Below are 18533 nucleotides of genomic sequence, written 5' to 3'. Positions count from 1 at the left end.
CCCAGGGGCCAGATGCGGCCCTTTGATTGCCCTTATCCAGCCCTTAGGGCACAATTTCTCCAACTGACCCCAACGATGGGGCATTTTTTTTCACACTGACATTGAAACCTTTTCTACTCCCAATGGTCGCAGTAGCTCCCCCCCCCCCCCCCCTTAAAGTTTGAAGGCATGTAAACTGGCCCTTTGTTTAGAAGATTTGGAGACCTCTGTTTTAGAACATTTAAATAAATAGGTTCAATAAACAATGCGTTACTTCTGCACCTAGTGGAGGAATAAGAATTCACACTAAGGTTGCAATTCATCACAATTATATACTGTATTTTTCACACCTTTCATTTTAGTGGTCTCCAAACTGTGGTCTAGGGGTTGGATCCAACCCTTTGCTTGTTTTTTTCCAGCCCATGGGCCGTTATACCCCCCACTGTCAGCTACAGTGGGGACTAGTTCCTGCCCCTGACACATACAACAAGGTACTATTCCTCCCACTGACCCCATCGATGAGGCACTATTGCTCCCACTAATACCAATAATGAGGCACTATTCCTTCCACTGACACCAACAATGGAGTACTATTCCTCCCACTGACACCAACAATGAGGCACTATTCCTCCTACTGACACCATCAATGAGGCCCTATTCCTCCCACTAATACCAGTGATGGGGCACTATTCCTCCCACTGACACCAAAAATGCAGTACTATTCCTCCCCCTATTACCAAAAAGAAAACATTGTTTACTACCACTGGCACCAAGACAATTTCTACTCCTGCTGGCCACAGTCTGCCCCTCCTAAAATTTGAAGGACATTAAACTGCCCTTTGTTTATGCTGAAACAGTTTTATTCGGTGTTTAAACAGTAAAAGTTCATGTCTATGTCCAATAAATGTACAGAGATGCATAGAGGCCAGAGTAATGTAAGATGAGACATCACAAGGTTATGAGAAAGTAAAGGTCATTAAGACATGTGAAGATTAGGAAAGCATTTGCAGATATTGTCAGCTCTATAACCATAAATAATATAATGTGAGAGATCACAATGAAAAAGTTATACTGGCTTTTTGTTTAGAAAGTTTAAAGACCCCTGTTTAAGATCATTGAAATAAACTGGTCCAATAACTGGTGTGTTACTGCCAGCTAGTGGAGAAATAGAAATTTACACTGATTATAATAAGCCCAATCATATACAGTACAGTATGTTTTCACTGCTTACATTGTAGAACAGACTGGTTCAATAACTGGTGTGTCACTGCCAGCTAGTGGAGAAATGGAAATCCACACTGAGGTTTTAATCCATCACAAAAATACATTATTCAGTCTTTGCATTTTAGAAGAACATTGAAATAAACACAGCTATACACTTAATAAGAATCTTATTTTGTTTATTTATTTATTTTAGAATGGCATGGTGCGTAAAGAAAGTGTATTTAGGACAGTCTCAGTTGAATAAACATTTGTATGTATATTTGTAATACGTTGAATCTTGTTTTCTCATTCCATTGATACATTCTTTTCTCAAGTCTTCAAATAATAGAGTATTCCCCTAGGTGCCACCAGTATCTGCAATGTGATGTCAAATTATTTTTTTTAATAATTATATTACAATGATTTTTTTATCATAAACATTTGCCATTTTTAAATAAAGTACAGTTTTCACCCATTTTTTGTTGCTTTTTAGTGTTGCTGATTTTCTGCATCTTCTTTGCAGCCTCTACCTGTCTACGTGCACACCAGCGATAGCTGTATGGCATTTCTCAGGATGGTGACAGCAATGTACCATGCCTGTGCAATGTGCATTTGAACAGTTGCTTGTAGTTTCAATTGCATTGGCATGTGACAGGGTGACAGTGCAGCTGGGAGGTAGAGACAGCATGTTGTCACCCTGTACTAGGAAGTGTCTGAACAAGGACTGTCATGTCAGGATCACCAGATAGTATTTTAATAAAAGCTGCAAATTTAAAATGGTTTTAAAAACCCTCTTTTCGGTTGCTTTAATATGGTAAATCTTATATGAGATTGTAGTGATTGGGATACATATTCTTTAACAACAGGGATGTTTTTTCAAATTGGCCTAATGCGTTAAACTGTCTAAAGAAAAAGTATTGATTTTTTTTGTCCCCAATGAACTTTTTGGTCTGTTAAATATAACATTTAATTCATTTTGTTATATCTGTTTATTAAGTACTAAAAAATCTTGTTGATCCTGCCAGAAATCTTATGAGCTGATAACGTACTGAGCTCTCTCTCTCTGTGTGGACTGTTATCAGTTACAATGCTCACAGCCATCTTTGTGGACAACAGAACACCCCCATGTTATGGAGAAGAGGAGAGGGGGAGATGTTCCCTAGTCCCATCCTAGGGTGACAACACTGCTCTATTGATAAAGTACAGAAATAAGTGTTGTCACACTAGGAATAGAAAGTGAGTTACCAGCAGGATCAATAAGTGAAAAAAAGGAAAAAAAAGCCTGAAGGAAAAAAAAAATAATACAGCCACCACATCCAAGGAGCTGCAATATATTACATTTTTATTCCTGAATTTAGATAAACGTTAAAGATTTTCATTAGAATTAGTTACTAGTAAGCCACGAGTCCACTTATCTACCAACCTACCCACCTACCCAGCTGGGCGTACTCACCTTTCCTTCACTCTTCCGCCACTTCATTCATCCACCAGTATCAGGAGCTTCTGGTAAGGAAGGAGCATGTGACTCATTTCCCCTCCCCCCTGCCTCCCTTGTAGAATGCTAATACTAGATTGGGGCTCAGCAACCCGTAGATTGCCGTCTGGGCTTGCTGACCCGCCACCCCAGAGCATTAAACAGTGCAATGCAGAGGGATACTTGTAAGGTTGGAGCTGTAGCAAGAACCCCACAAGCCGATGCCTCTTCTGTAGTGCTGGCTCCTGTCCTATGCGGAATGATACCAATGCACTCCACCTCTTATCCCAGCTAGCGACTTCCAACCACCCCAACCGCACCTTCTTTAGGTGCAGTGGCCAGGGGTGTACACACATCGCAGGAGTTATGCACCGTCATGGTTGGTGGGTGTAGCACCTGCCAAGCATGACCCATTCATGTAAATGAGGCTGCTCTGCAAGTACCCTGCAACCATGTGCAGTACAGCAAACAAGGGGTTAAAGCAGGCAGTGTTGTGTTGCTTTCCTACCACCCGCTTTAACCCCCTGGACCCCGCAAAAGCATGCAGTTGCAGGGCATTTGCAGAATGGCCCCATTTACTTGAATGGGTTGCGATTGGCAGGCAGTAGCACCCACCAAAAGCAACAGGGGGCTTAATTCTAACTGTAGCATGTGTACATCTTTGGCTGCTGCCTCAGTAGCTAAAGGGGGGAGGGAATGGGGGTGATTCAATCACATCTTGTTTGTTGCATTTCAAATCCATTGTGGTGGTGTATAGAGCCAAAAATGTTAGAATTGTGTCGATGTCCCAATATTCATGGACCTGACTGTATACTCTCGCCACATGAGGCCGGGTATTGTCGTGCACCAGGAGGAACGCAGGACCCACTGCACTAGCGTAGGGTCTGACAATGGGTCCAAGGATTTCATCCCGATACCTAATGGCAGTCAGGGTGCCATTGTCTAGCCTGTAGAGGTCTGTGTGTCCCTCCATGGATATGCCTCCCCAGACCATCACTGACCCACCACCAAAACCGTCATGCTGAACGATGGTACAGGCAGCATAACGTTCTCCATGGCTTCTCCAGACCCTTTCACGTCTGTCACGTGCTCAGGGTGAACCTGCTCTCATCTGTGAAAAGCACAGGGCGCCAGTGGTGGACCTGCCAATTCTGATGTTCAATGGCAAATGCCAATCGAGCTCTATGGTGCCGGGCAGTGAGCACAGGGCCCACTAGAGGATGTCGGGTCCTTAGGCCACCTTCATGCTCATCCTGTTCCTCCTTGCACAAAGGAGCAGGTCCTGCTGATGGGTTAAGGACCTTCTACGGCCCTGTCCAGCTCTCGTAGAGTAACTGCCTGTCTTCTGGAATCTCCTCCATGCTCTTGAGACTGTGCTGGGAGACACAGCAAACCTTCTGGCAATGGCCCGTATTGATGTGCCATCCTGGAGGAGTTGGATTGCCTGTGCAACCTCTGTAGGGTCCAGGTATCGCCTCATGATACCAGCAGTGACACTGACAGAAAAAGATGAGTAGGGAAAAAAATGTCAGTGGTCTCCACCTGTAAAACTATTCCTGTTTTTGGGGGTCATCTCTTTGTTGCCCATCTAGTGCACCTGTTGTTAATTTCATTAACACCAAAGCAGCTGAAACTGAAAAACAACCCCCTCTGCTACTTAACTGACCAGATCAATATCCCAGGAGTTTCACTGACTTGATACTATACTCTGATTAAAAAATGTTCCTTCAATTTTTGTTTTGAGCAGTGTATAATAATATTAGCAGAAATCACTGTAACTATAAAATATTGAACACCGGACACACTGTTATAACAGAGGGAGGTTTATAACCCCTGTCAGGTTTTTTTTGCCATCTGTGTCCCATTGTGGAGATTTCCCTTCACTTCCTTTCCCATAGCCAAAATGAGAAATGAGAGGAACTAGTCTCCCCATTGGAAGATTTCCCCTCTGTCCCTTTTCTGGTGACAACCCAAAAATTGGGATTTTCTTTCACTCTCATCAATAATGGTAAACGGGACAAGAAGAGAGGGGGACACAGACAGCAATACAAAGCTGACAGGGGTTCTAGTCCCTCTCCACTCCATCAAAAACTAAAGAAAACAATGTTTTACCTTTAGTTATACTTTGATCTCCATGCTCTTGCTTACCTTTGGATCTTTTTAGGCAGCATATGTAAAATACAAGATGGGATGTATAGTGAGGAAGCTGTACAGGTAAATTCTCCCCACCCCCACCTCTCACGTGGTGCTCAGTGGCTCCATTCATTCTACTTACCTATTCATGCCATCTTCCATGTTGTCGACTCCAGGCTCACCTACATGCGTTGTCTGTGTTGGTGGTCTGTATTATAAGAAAGAGATTTCGAAAAACATTTATGAGTTTTTTTCATATATTGAAACAAACTTTTCAAATATATATTTGCCACCTGACATTTGGCTGCCTGCTTTTGCCTTCAGGTGGTTTAAGAATTTAGCTTTAGCTTTAAGAATTTTTTCCAAGGACAGATTTTCTTTAAAGACACCTGGATTTGGTTTGGTATCAGTCTCTAGTAATCCGCTGTGCATGAGAAGGAGAGCCAATCAGGTCTGCTGCAAACACGTGTGCTGACATGAACATGCTGACAGGAGGAGAGAGTACTGTAGTGACTTTTGAAATTATGTATCAAAAACATAACTTTATTTCAACAACAAACCAGCCTAGCCGCCCGTTAAGGGTTAACTCTTTTTGGTTGAAAATTTAAAGGACCCTCCAACTAAGACATGCAAATAATGGGTGAAGTGAGCTTTTTCTAAGACAATAGACTGTTTGACTATCCACAGGTGGTCTAAGACTAGGTTTATAAAAAGTTTAAATTGGAGACTATGAGAATAGCTAAAGTGTGGATATGTCAACAAATACTGTTTATATATTGGGGTTGAGTTGAAGACGTCTACAAAAGTTAAATAGACAGTCAAATAGGACTTCGACCTTCAAACATTAAGTCATAACAAGTGAACAATAATGAGACGGAAACTCAACTGGTTGAAAGTTTACCCAAAACCTTGCAGAGTGTGATGAACCAACAAACTTCTCGAACTGTCACAATATGCTATTATCCACTAAGGTTGAAAGTATAAATAGTTGTTTACTCTGACTCCAACACAATAGACAGGTAAACAGAGGGTCTTTTCTCCTCATGGGAATTTTGGTTCTAAAACAAAAAGGTTAAATTCAGGACATATAAGGCTAAGAACTGGATATATCTACCCACAGAGATATTACCAAAAAAGCATATTATCAATGGATGTTATAAAGAATATGTTTCACACACCACAAAATATTCAGCAGAATGGGGATTGTATATCACTAAATTGAGTATTGAGATGAGGAAAAGGAAGATATATTGTGAATTAGCAGCAGTTGTATGTCTTACCAGGAAACAAATGCTTTCACACAAGTTTGTATATCAGGGAGATGAATAACTGAATATACACATATATTCCATGGTTCCTATTTAGAACATTATAGCTATGATCACCTATATATATCTGGATAAGACGTATATTTAATACCTGAAATCACCTTGAGTTCCACCCGAGGTATGAGTCATCATAAATACTCAAATTGTTCTATGAGCTCTGACTGCCACTTAGTGGACAGGTGAGAGATAGCTTAAATACATACATTTCTCAACCAGCCAATCAAAAAGCCTGGTTGGAGGGTCTCTTAGAACAATAGTTTAGATGGTATAAAAACCCATGCACCTGATTTGAAGAAAAAACCTCATTGAAAAAAAACTCACTGAAGAACCTCACTGAAAAACAGCAAAGAGAGACAAGCTGAAGGAAATCTGACGAGGCTGAAATTCATCTGAAGAGCTACCGATTAACTCTTTTCAAACTTCTAAAACTTTATTAAATTTCTAAATCTCTGTACCTCTAACTTCCTACATTTTCCTACACTATTGAATTATATCTCACTTCCCCTTGTGGTCATCCCTGAAGGCGTTCCATTGCCAGCTGAATCCATTGGGAAAGTGTCATAGTCTGAATTCCGGGTGTGGTGAGACTGCCCATTTAATTTTGCATTGCATATTTTCTCTGTTGTGTAGAGTAATAAGAATTACCTTAGAGTGATCACAACTGTATTGGGTGGTTATATATAAATATAGAGAGATCCCGTATTATTGTTAGATATTGTCGGTGTCATATTACAAATTTTTCACATTTCATAAATTATTAAATATTAGTAATTAGAGTATAATTTATCAGGGAATATCTTCTTCCATTGCTATGGCCACGTGATGAGAGAAAATAACCTCTGAAATACTCTAAAATTATTAGTTATTACTAGATTTAAATTTTTATAATAATTATCATCTAGAAGATTGTTATATTGTTTCCCATTATTTAGAAACATTATATTGTGTATGATATTGGTATAGTATATCTTTGACCGTGTGTATCAGTATTCATTCATCACCAGTCTTTTGCGTTTTGTGTTAATATATATATAATTTTTGTACATAAATAAATTTTTATATTTATCTATTATAAGGCAAATTTTGTGTGTATGGTACGAAATCATACTGGCTAAAAGAATTCAAGGTCTAATAATAAGTGGTGATCAAATTATCAAGGTGTCCAAATTATTGGTTTACTAAATATTTGCCGTATTTTAACGGCTGGAGGCACTATAATATTTCATCTAAGGGAAAGGGACACCGCCCTTTACAAGTAGAATAAATCCTTACATAAACCACCACAGGATAAATTTGAAGGCACTGCTGAGATCCATAGAAATCGTACCATAATACAAAATGCACTGGTGATTGTATATTTGTACACTTTGTCAAACATATATTTTGTATCAAAATGGCATCCAGTAATCACGGATCCACCTCTTCCAAGCTATAAGCACATTTGAGGACCTGTTGAACCAAAAGGGTCGGGTTATTGAGTTTTTAGTAGCATTTGCTAGAGCAGAAAGTGATAAAAACCATGACAGACTTCTCTTAGAAGCCTGGCCTATGTTATGGTTTATGAGCACTGGAGCTGCCCAGCAAACCATAACTTTAAGGGAAGAGTTGTCAGAAGCCCGCCTCTTGTTGGAAAGCAGAAATCAGGACATTGAGTCTTTGAAAGGGAAGCTTGGTCATGCCGGTATTCGTTTAGACGAATCCAAGGAGTATCAAGATAGATTGGTCAGAGACTTTCAAAGTGCTCAAGACCTGTATGAAAGAAATTTTCAGGAATTGAAACGATTTCAAAAGAAATATCAGGATTTAAAAGATGAAGTGGAGTACTTCAGATCAGAAAGGTTATCTCCTGTTGAAATTAAAGTCCACCCAGGGGATAAGCATGACCAGTCAGAACTTGCGTTGATAAAATCTGAGCAGAAAACTCTGGAGGAGCAGATTGTGAGGTTAACGGCCCAAATAAATTCTGGAGTCCAAAACCGGACCAACCCAGTCAAGCAGGAGGCTGATGAGCGGGGATACCCATATCACAGTGAAGTACCTGATAGTGAGGCAGAGACAGAATATAGGTCGCCCCCTAGGCTCCCAAGATACACTCCAGAGCGCTCAGAAGAAAAGTATGAGGTTTTCATATAGGCAAGAAGCGAAATCCCAGGGGTCATTCAGAAGATATGACACCCCAAAGTTCCTGAAGGACACTGTTCCTATGTTTACTAAGAAAGGGTCCCTTGAGATCACCGAACACATGAAAACATACGAACAGACGTTAGAAATTCTGGGCATTAGAGATGACCACACCAAAATAGAATTGCTGCCATGGGTATTTGAAGAAAAGTACCGGCAATTTTTTGATACCTTGAGGACCTATTCCAATCAGTCCTGGAGAGAGGTTAAACATAAGTGCCACATGGAATTTGGGCCTTATAAAACTGTAACCTCTGCCAAGGCTGCGGCCTACAATTTAAAGTGTGGTCCTCACCAAAGTCCTGCAGAATTTCTGGCTGTCCTCAGAAATGCCTATTTCCTGGCTGAAAAGGATCCCAATCCTGACCAGCCAGAATTCAAGACCTTATTTTATGAAGCATTACCCGCTTACATAAAATTGGGACTTGCTCAGGATTACAGAAAGGGATGCTCTCTTGATTGGTTGGTGAGAGAGAGTGATCTGTTCTCAATCCAACAGTCCAGAGAGGGCGGGATAAAAAGAGAACCCAAAAATAGTCCCAGGATAGTAGCAGCCACTACCGTTTCCCCTCCAAATCCAAATTTGCAGGCAGAGAAGAAATCATATGCAGAAGTAGTCCGTGGGGGTAAAACCAATGGTTCCCCTAGATTTGTACCTCAAACCCAGCAAGTGAAGGAGGTCCATAACTTTGCACCCCAAAACCAGTGGGTGAGGAAGGATAGACAAAAGCAAGGGAACTACGGTAGTGGAAGTGAGAAGAATAAAAAGTATGGTAAGGGCCAGTATAGTGATGGGAATCAAAGGAGTCAATGGTATCCTCGGAGGTTCTACTATCCTCGCCAAGACCAACATGGAAATTTTTATGGGAACCCCAATTTCAATAGGAACCATAATTTCAATAAGAATCCCAATTTTGGTAGGAACTCTGACTTCCAAAGATTCCCTCCACGCCAAGAACACCCTCAAGCTCAAAGGGTGGATACAGTACCCCAGGCTCCCCTCAATGACAGGGAGAACCCGAAACCTCAGAGAGAAAAATGGCGTCGGGACCGGAGCAGTAGTTCTGACTCTGAGTCTCATTACCAGTCACGTCCAAAATACAAACGTAAGTACAGGAAAAGGGAGAATCAACAGAATGACTCCTCTAAGCGTATTGAGCAAATAGAGGCACAGGTCAGCAAAATGGCTGAACAAATAGACCGGCTTGTCACTAACAATTCTTCCAATCCTTTTTTAGGAACAACTCCTGTGACCAACCAAGGGTCACAGAATTAACAGGCAACCAAGCCTTAAACAAACAGGGGAGAACACTGAGTCAAATGACAGGAGATGTGTGTCCCGTCCCTGACACGCCTACTAATGGAGAATCTAGTTCTCAGGCAAAGGGGGACCAGTTGTTGGTTATTAACGATTCTCCTGTTTTTCGGTGTCCATCTATTGCCCCTAATATAGTCGCGGCATCGGAAGTCGTCGGGATTGACGAGCCAGACGGAGCACCAACTTCTAGTTGTGCTTCTGTCTTGAAACAGTCCAAGAATCCCACCAGGGAGGATAAGAGTGATGTGTCCACCACATGCGGTGAGATAAGAGCCAATCATATGTCATTGAAGGGCCCACAGATCTTCAACCACGCCAATTTCATGTGTGAGCTGACTGAATCTGATGGGAGATATTATGCCACGGTGCAGGTGCAGGATGCCAGTGATCTTTCTATTGTCGGCCTAATAGACACTGGATCCCAAGCAACCATCATGTCACAGGAACATTTTAATAAAGTGGCGAATGTCATGCCCACTAAGCCAAGACTTAAAAGCTTTGACAGCTCATTGATTGGTGTAGGTGGAGACCCTTTACAAGTTACGGGTACCGCCTGGCTTAAACTGAAACTGGGTAATAAGGAACTGAGACACCCCATCATCATTGCCAGTATCTCCCAGCACCACATGATTATTGGGATGGACTTTCTAAAAAGGCTGAACACAATAGTTGACTGTGTGAACCAAGTACTGTGGTCACAGGTAAATACCCCGATTAAATATGGGAAACTTAAAACTCCCCATTCCCGACAACACTGCCACCTGGTGGAAGAAAGGCCTGGATCATTAGAAATCCATTTCAGGAACAGTCAACTTCCTGATGTAACGGTTATCAAGCCTGATGACCATAACCCTATCAGAAGAGATGAGGATCACATTTTTAGAATTCCCCAAGATAAAATAAAAGATATTTCCCTCCAAGATGACATCCTTACGATATCTTTTCATCAGGAGGATAAACCAAGAAAAGGGGGAGATCACACCCAATTCTTGACAGGCATTGAAAGGGTTAACAGCGACTTGTTTATCCCCATCCGGATAAATGGTCTTAATAGGTCAAAATATGCCAAACTAGATTTGAGACAGGAACACAGCTTTGTAAGCCACGGGCTGATAAAACACCTGACTGAAATGGAAATGATCTGTTTCTCCACACCTCAGCGTCATTGGATTTCAGACTCCATTGATGACTCTGATGATTACAATTCAATAGCTAGGTGTCTCTTAAACGTCACTGTAGGAAACAAAACAGCCACCCATGTGTTCCTAGTCTTGGATAATCCCCAAACTAAAATGTATTTTGGCAACGATGTATTACATCGATTTGCAATGCAAGTCGACCTAATTAATGACTGTTTATGGAGTCGACTAAAGGGGGACCCCGAGAAATACCAAAATCTGGACTTAGCTTTAAAATCCCAGCAACAGATGCCTTATGCTGTTGAAGTCCAGGTAGCCCAAAAGATTACAATTCCTAAGGGCATAAATAATTTCATACTCCCCATCCAAGTTAAAAAGGGACATAGACTGAAGGGGTCAGATGCATTAGTATGCCTCTCCCATAAAATGCAGGGGGAAGGACTGAACATTACACACACGCCCCTAGTCAACACACATCAGTCCCCAATGTACATTTACATACATAATCTGTCCAACCAGGACATCGTCTTACCCAAAGAGACCCTTATTGGTCTAGCAGTAGAGACTGAATATTACACCTTTGGGGTCACTAACCAGGTGATTGGACTCATCCCCGATGAATATTTGTCGGAGGAACAATTAATTGAACAAACATTCCATTCATTACCAGAGGGTATTTTCACCATAGAGTCCATTTATCCTTTCGATTCTAAAGATGGTACCTGTCGAATCGAAGAGACATCAATTGTCTTTGATCACCCAATCAAAGAACAAGAGTACCCCAAAGGACACGAATGGCAGGAGAACACACACACACATCACATGCCCAATGACCTCACCACAAAACTTGAAGAGGCATATGAGATAGGTCAGCCGGAAAGCTTTCCTGGATTCAAGGAGTTAGTTGAAGAGATGGTGGCCCTCGCCGATGCGTGTTCCAATGATCTCGACCGACAATTGCTCCGAGAGCTTCTCCTTGAATTCCAAGAGATCTTTGCCAAGGATTCTTACGATTGTGGGACTACTGACCTACACATCGCTAGGATCCAAACAGATACAGATGCCCCACCAGTATTCGTAAGACAGTATAGGTTGCCATTAGCTTCCTATGAATCTCTAGCTGAGATTATCAGGAAGTTACATGAAAGGGGAATAATTAGGCCCATCCACAGCTCCTATAACCACCCGATCCTGGGTATTTTAAAACCCAATGGACAATGGCGGTTGTGCGCTGACCTCCGTCAGCTGAACAAACGTGTGTACATGTCAGGATGGCCTGTCCCATACATAGACCAATGTCTAGCCCAGCTCCAAGGATCCCAAGTTTTCACAGCCTTGGATTGTGCACAAGGGTATTGGACCATTAAGGTGAGTGAGGAAGACCAATACAAACTGGCCTTCAGTTTTGGAAATCGACAGTATTGTTGGGTGCGAATGCCTTTCGGATTCATAAATTCCGGACATGAATTTGCTGTGTTTATGCACAAGGCCATGCCAGACGCCTTCGAAAGGGGGACGTTGGCATATGTGGACGATATCTTGATCAAAAGTACTGATATGGCCAAGCACATTACAGAACTTCGGCATGTTTTGGGCCAATTGAAAGCAGCAGGAGTTAAACTGTCCTTACAAAAAGCCCAGTGGTGTCGCACAAAGGTAAACTTCCTAGGCCATGAAGTTACTGCTGAAGGTTTGAACCCACAAAAGAAGAAGGTAGAGGCGGTTCTAAACTGTAAAGTCCCTACTAACCTTAAAGAATTGAGATCATTCCTAGGTATGGTAAACTACTCGCGTAAGTTTATTGATAATTACGCCGAGATAAGCAAGCCACTGCTTCACCTACTGAAGAAGGATGTCGAATGGTCGTGGGGTAAGAAACAGGAAGACGCCATGAAGGAGTTAAAGGAACGTCTTACACAAGCGCCGTGTCTCGGATATCCCAAAGGGGGTAAAAACTTCTATCTAGAGACAGGGTTTACGCAGGTAAGTATGAGTTCCGTTCTTTACCAGAAACGAGATGATGTCAGTAAAGTGATTGCCTATGCCAGTAAAACGTTGTCCCCGGTAGAGGTAAAATTCAGTGACTGTGAAAAAGCTCTATTGTCCACCGTGTGGGCATTACAGAATTTCCGCAGTTACATTCAAGGAGAGAGAATCATTGTTGAAACGGCACACCAGCCTTTACAGTATTTAAAGAGTGAACGTATCAGGGGAGGAAATGTGTCTAATAGCCGCATCACTGCTTGGACTTTGTCTTTGCAAGGGTGGCCTCTTGAAATTCGTTATAAACAGAACAAGGAAAGTCCAGTAGCCCAGGGCCTAGCCGAGCTCCATGATTGTTCCGCAACTACGCCTGCTATGGAGGCCCCGGACACTGACTTTTTGGAAGAACAACTTTTCTCTCCCTACAAGGTTTATGATGAAGAATACTGTAAACAGCTGCCGTGTGTATATGTAGATGGTTGTGCTTTTCATCATAAGGATGGGGAACAGCTCCAACTAGTGGCAGGTATTGGAATCGTTTGGACCCAAGGTGTCACCCCAATTTCTGTGGGATACAAACTTGGACCAAAAAGCAGTCAGGTTGCTGAACTCACTGCAATCCTTAGAGCAGTTGAGATGGCTATAGAGTTCAACATTAAAGAATGTGCCATCATAACCGATTCCAATTATGTCAGGAATAGTTTTGTGGAGTATTTCCCTAGGTGGAAGCGAAACAACATGACCAAGAGTAATCACAAACCCGTGAAACATGGTAAGCTCTTTTGTCACATCGATGAACTGGTAAGGTCCAATGATATCACCCTACACTTCAAGAAGACCAAAGGCCACTCCAAGGTTCTAGGTGCCGAGAAAGAAAGGAATGATCTGGCCGATTCTTTAGCCAAGGAAGGGGCAATCACCGGTAAATTGTTAGACATCGATCAATTTTTAGGTACCGTACAGGTTGAAGCCATCACCAGGCAACAGGCCAGAACAGCTGGTGATCCAAATACATTACAGTGGAGTCACGAATCTCCTAGTGAGGATTTAATTACTGCCCAAAAAGAAGACCCAATAATTGGCTTGTTTTATAGTCATATAGAAGATCCCAACCAAAATCCCATAAATAAGGAAGTATGTAGTGGGAAGGAGGATTTACGTATCTTAATGAAATCCAAATCCCAATTCACTTTGTACCAGGGATTGTTGATACGAACCTCAAAGGGTGGCGTACAACAATGGGTCGTCCCACTTAAATTTAGAGGTTTAATGCTACAGCATGCCCATGATGCTCCTACTTCCGGGCATCGTGGAGAGAAAATCACGTATGAGATCCTGCGGGATTATGCCTACTGGCCTCATATGTTACGTGATGTGAAGGAGTACTGCCAAGGTTGCCTAATATGTCCCCAATTTCAACCTACCAAACCAACTCACAGAGCACCTCTCCAGAAAAGGGGGATATGTATGCCTTGGTCAGACCTTCAAATGGATTTTATTGGGCCTGTAACAAAATCTTCACGAGGAAATCGGTATATGTGAACAGTTACATGTTTATTCACCAAGTATGTCGAATGTATACCAGCACCGAATAATAGCTCCGAGACATGTGCTGCATTATTAATAAATCATGTCTTTTCACGTTTTGGTCTCCCACAGAGGATAGAGTCTGACAGAGGATCACACTTCACTAGCGAAGTGATGGCCAAATTGTGGAAAATTTTGGGGGTTAAAAGGAAATTGCATATCGCCTATCGGCCAGCCTCTAGTGGTGGTGTAGAATGATACAATCAGACCATCGTTAACGTCCTTAAGAAATTTGTTAAGGAAACAGGCAAGGATTGGGATGTCAAACTTCCGCTGGTCCTGATGGCGTTGAGGGCTACTCCGAATACAGTTACAAAAATGTCATCCTTTGAACTGATGACAGGTAGACGGATGGTACTGCCCCAGCACTTATTGTATCACACTACAGATCAAAATTTGATCAATGCCACCACCACACACCAGTACATAGAGGATTTACGTAAACATTTGCAATATGCTTTTGCTTTTGCCCAGCGAAATTTGGAAAGAGCTGCAACTAGTGCTAAGACATACTATGATCTCAAAACCTCTAAGAAGGAATATGAGATTGGTGACAAGGTCTATCTATACAACTTCGCAAGAGACCAGATCAAGGAATGGAAATTCCTTCCATCTTGGAAAGGTCCGTTCTCTATCATTGATAAAATCTCTCCGGTCGCATATAAATTACAGATTCCCCGGTATGGTGAAATCAGTGATAGATGGGTGCACATCAATCAATTACGTGCTTGCCATCCGAAGTCTCAATTGCAGTTGTTGGAAGACTAACCCACCAGTTCCTATCTGGAGATATTGAGATCATTATTAAATTTCTTTTGAACATATATTATTTATCTTTTGCCTTACAGGATCCAGTAATATAATTTTATATATATCCAATACTTAAACTGTTCATTTTAATAATTTAGAAATGAAGGCCCAGACGATGACCAGACCGGCGATCGGAGGTGTCAATGACCAGACCCTAGAAGGAAGCTATAATGTCCTGTGGGAAAGACCAGATGCCAGAGATCGATCCGGAGACGATAACCTGATGTCCCAGGCCACCAAGGGCCAGTCCAGAGGAAAGGACCCGCCTAGGAGACCGTCTAAGAGACCTGTCGTGCGGAGGACCCATGGATCCCAAGGTGGATGTGCCAGGCCAGGCCGGCCTCATCGCAAAACCAGGATCGTCATCAGAAGTGTCCGTCTGAGAACGCCGAGTCAAGTTGAGGACCAAACCAGCATCACCGCTGCCACTTTTTCTATTAAAAATTCTTTATTTTCATTCACCCCATATGAGAAGACGAACGGTCACCCTAGTCAAAAGTCCCACTCATGGTTTGCAATACAGACACCCATCTATACGTGCCTGTACCCCAAAAAAGGGGGATTTTGTAGTGACTTTTGAAATTATGTATCAAAAACATAACTTTATTTCAAAAACAAACCAGCCTAGCTGCCCGTTAAGGGTTAACTCTTTTTGGTTGAAAATTCAAAGGACCCTCCAACTAAGACATGCAAATAATGGGTGAAGTGAGCTTTTTCCAAGACAATAGACTGTTTGACTATCCACAGGTGGTCTAAGACTAGGTTTATAAAAAGTTTAAATTGGAGACTATGAGAATAGCTAAAGTGTGGATATGTCAACAAATACTGTTTATATATTGGGGTTGAGTTGAAGACGTCTACAAAAGTTAAATAGACAGTCAAATAGGACTTAGACCTTCAAACATTAAGTCATAACAAGTGAACAATAATGAGACGGAAACTCAACTGGTTGAAAGTTTACCCAAAACCTTGCAGAGTGTGATGAACCAACAAACTTCTCGAACTGTCACAATATGCTATTATCCACTAAGGTTGAAAGTATAAATGGTTGTTTACTCTGACTCCAACACAATAGACAGGTAAACAGAGGGTCTTTTCTCCTCATGGGAATTTTGGTTCTAAAACAAAAAGGTTAAATTCAGGACATATAAGGCTAAGAACTGGATATATCTACCCACAGAGATATTACCAAAAAAGCATATTATCAATGGATGTTATAAAGAATATGTTTCACACACCACAAAATATTCAGCAGAATGGGGATTGTATATCACTAAATTGAGTATTGAGATGAGGAAAAGGAAGATATATTGTGAATTAGCAGCAGTTGTATGTCTTACCAGGAAACAAATGCTTTCACACAAGTTTGTATATCAGGGAGATGAATAACTGAATATACACATATATTCCATGGTTCCTATTTAGAACATTATAGCTATGATCACCTATATATATCTGGATAAGACGTATATTTAATACCTGAAATCACCTTGAGTTCCACCCGAGGTATGAGTCATCATAAATACTCAAATTGTTCTATGAGCTCTGACTGCCACTTAGTGGACAGGTGAGAGATAGCTTAAATACATACATTTCTCAACCAGCCAATCAAAAAGCCTGGTGGGAGGGTCTCTTAGAACAATAGTTTAGATGGTATAAAAACCCATGCACCTGATTTGAAGAAAAAACCTCATTGAAAAAAAACTCACTGAAGAACCTCACTGAAAAACAGCAAAGAGAGACAAGCTGAAGGAAATCTGACGAGGCTGAAATCCATCTGAAGAGCTACCGATTAACTCTTTTCAAACTTCTAAAACTTTACTAAATTTCTAAATCTCTGTACCTCTAACTTCCTACATTTTCCTACACTATTGAACTATATCTCACTTCCCCCTGTGGTCATCCCTGAAGGCGTTCCATTGCCAGCTGAATCCATTGGGAAAGTGTCATAGTCTGAATTCCGGGTGTGGTGAGACTGTCCATTTAATTTTGCATTGCATATTTTCTCTGTTGTGTAGAGTAATAAGAATTACCTTAGAGTGATCACAACTGTATTGGGTGGTTACATATAAATATAGAGAGATCCCGTATTATTGTTAGATATTGTCGGTGTCATATTACAAATTTTTCACATTTCATAAATTATTAAATATTAGTAATTAGAGTATAATTTATCAGGGAATATCTTCTTCCATTGCTATGGCCACGTGATGAGAGAAAATAACCTCTGAAATACTCTAAAATTATTAGTTATTACTAGATTTAAATTTTTATAATCATTATCATCTAGAAGATTGTTATATTGTTTCCCATTATTTAGAAACATTATATTGTGTATGATATTGGTATAGTATATCTTTGACCGTGTGTATCAGTATTCATTCATCACCAGTCTTTTGCGTTTTGTGTTAATATATATATAATTTTTGTACATAAATAAATTTTTATATTTATCTATTATAAGGCAAATTTTGTGTGTATGGTACGAAATCATACTGACTAAAAGAATTCAAGGTCTAATAATAAGTGGTGATCAAATTATCAAGGTGTCCAAATTATTGGTTTACTAAATATTTGCCGTATTTTAACGGCTGGAGGCACTATAATATTTCATCTAAGGGAAAGGGACACCGCCCTTTACAAGTAGAATAAATCCTTACATAAACCACCACAGTACAGTGAGCGGGGAAGGGGGGGGGGAGTCTTGCTGCTCCTCCTTCACTGTCCAATCACAGGCCAAGGGAAAAGACCATATGTACAGTGTACAGTCTGGCAGGTCTGTTTAAAGCTCAGGAATGGATGGACAGAATCCAAACCCGTCATATATGACTCTCATATACAATATCTCACAGACGTGAGTGCACCCCTTACATTTTTGTAAATATTTTATTATCTTTTCATGTGACAACACTGAAGAAATTACACTTTGCTACAATGTAATGTAATGAGTGTACAGCTTGTATAACAGTGTAAATTTGCTGTCTCCTCAAAATAATTCAACACACAGCCATTAATGTCTAAACCGCTGGCAACAAAAGTGAGTACACCCCTAAGTGAAAATGTCCAAATTTGTCCCAAAGTGTCAATATTTTGTGTGGCCACCATTATTTTCCAGCACCGACTTAACCCTCTTGGGCATGGAGTTCACCAGAGCATCACAGGTTGCCACTGGAGTCCTCTTCCACTCCTCCATGATGACATCACGGAGCTGGTGGATGTTAGAGACCTTGCGCTCCTCCACCTTCTGTTTGAGGATGCCGCACAAATGCTTTAATAGGGTTTAGGTCTGGAGACATGCTTGGCCAGTCCATCTCCTTTACCCTCAGCTTCTTTAGCAAGGCAGTGGTTGTCTTGAAGGTGTGTTTGGGATCATTATGTTGGAATACTGCCCTGTGGCC

General features: G+C 41.2%; 1 long non-coding RNA gene across 1 annotated transcript; it reads right to left on the bottom strand.

The window, feature by feature from the left end:
• Nucleotides 1-1362: 1362 nt before the first annotated feature.
• Nucleotides 1363-4921, bottom strand: LOC149434107 (uncharacterized). Its single transcript, XR_016308810.1, has 2 exons — nt 4769-4921; nt 1363-1557 (listed from the first exon to the last, which is right to left on the bottom strand). It is a non-coding gene; the product is annotated as an uncharacterized LOC149434107 (long non-coding RNA).
• Between the last annotated feature and the right edge of the window lie 13612 nt (nt 4922-18533).

The sequence above is a fragment of the Staurois parvus genome, unplaced genomic scaffold (genome assembly GCF_062004578.1).
Source record: "Staurois parvus isolate SC_StPar_1 unplaced genomic scaffold, SC_StPar_1.0 ptg001834c, whole genome shotgun sequence".
Taxonomy (NCBI): Eukaryota; Metazoa; Chordata; class Amphibia; order Anura; family Ranidae; genus Staurois; species Staurois parvus.
Note: the sequence above shows the minus strand (reverse complement) of the source record. Positions and strands in the feature narration are given on the sequence as shown.